Here is a 1608-nt window from a genome sequence, read left to right as displayed (position 1 = left end):
GAAAGGCAGACTGCCTGCAGACTGCCCGCGTTGTTCAGAGGCATCCAGAAGAGTACGGATGCACTTTGATGTGAATATGCCAAATTCACATTACCCTGTTGCAGCGTGACAGTTCTGAGCCAAGGGATACATTCTGGAGCAAATGTCTCATGAGGAGTGGCTGAGGGAACTGGGATTGTTCAGTCTGGAGAAGGGAGGGCTCAGGGGAAACCTTGTCACTTTCTACAAAGACCTGAAAGGAGGTTGTGGTGAGGTGGGGGTTGGCCTCCTCTCCCAGGTAACAGTGATAGAATGAGGGGTAATGGCCTTATGTTGTGCTGGGAATGTTCAGGTTGGATGTTAGGAAAAAATTCTCAGAAAGAGTGGTAATGCATAGGAATGGGCTGCCCAGGGCTGCGGAGTCATTGACCCTGGAGGTGTTCAGGAAACGTGTGGATGTGGCACTGAGTGACTTGGTTAGTGGGCATGGGGGAACGGATCGACAGTTGGACTGGATGACCTTAGTGGTCTTTCCCAACCTTTATGAATATTCTGATTCCATGAAAGCAGGCGGTGCAGCCAGAGGTGTTTTACAGCAAAACATGAAGGCTGGGAAGGTGCGTGCGCTGCAAGTTCTGACACAAGCTTAATTACACAGCACTGCAGAACAGACAGATTTATGGAAAACACAGCATGGGAACAACCCTGTGTTAGCTGCTTGCAGGCAGCTGCAGGACTTCTGCTCCTCACCTGCAGCTCCTTCACTGCCCTGAGCTGCTCCCTGCTCCCACACCCTCCCAGCAGTGGCACTGTGCAGAGCTGTGGGCAGTGGCTGCTCGGAGCTTGGCACGGGCTCGTGGCTCCTTCCCTGCAGCACCCCGCACGTCTCCGTATCTCCAGCTGTGAGACTACACGCACCCACTGTCAGGTGGGAGCCTCGGCTGAAAGGCTTAGTGCGAATGGAAATCCATTCGTTAGGAAGCCACCTCGGGGTTCGTGTCACACGACCCTTTCTCACTTGTACCTCAGCAAACAGGCGGGAGGCTTGTGCAGGGGACACGTGCTGGCGTCCTGCTGCATGCGCTCACCCTGAGCAGCGCCTCTCCCGCCAGGCTTTCCTTCCTGGCCTGGAACCGCACGGTAACGCGCAACGCTTGAAGCGCTGCTCTCCCTTCTCTCAGCTTCCAAAATGGGGGGGGGGGGGGGGAACACGGGGAGGATTGGGCTGACGTGGAGCGCTTCTCCAGCCACACAGGCCCTGGGGAGGCTGGCGGGGACCCTGCGGGCGGCCGGGAGGGAAACCGTGAGGAGGGGGACGCAGAGGGGGCGGAGGGGACGACACCGCGGCCCCCCAACAGCCCCGCAGCGGAGTCGCACGCGGCGCCCGCCGCCGCCGCCGCTTTCCCACGGCCGGCCCGAGGGGCGGTGCCGAGCGGAGCCGGGCGGCGGCCATTGGCCGAGGGCGTCCCGGCGGCGGCCAATGGGGGAGGCGGAGGCCGCGCGTGGCGGCGGCGGGCGGCGGGCGGCGGCGGGCGTTCTCTGAGCGGCTCTGCCCGGCCGGCGGCGGCCCGCCCGCGGCGGGTAAGAGGCGAGGCGTGGGAACGCCATGGGGGAGACGGGCGCGGGGCG

The sequence above is a fragment of the Lagopus leucura genome, unplaced genomic scaffold (genome assembly GCF_019238085.1).
Source record: "Lagopus leucura isolate 7727_CA_CO unplaced genomic scaffold, USGS_WTPT01 Super-Scaffold_100002, whole genome shotgun sequence".
Taxonomy (NCBI): Eukaryota; Metazoa; Chordata; class Aves; order Galliformes; family Phasianidae; genus Lagopus; species Lagopus leucura.
This window is presented reverse-complemented; position numbering follows the sequence as displayed.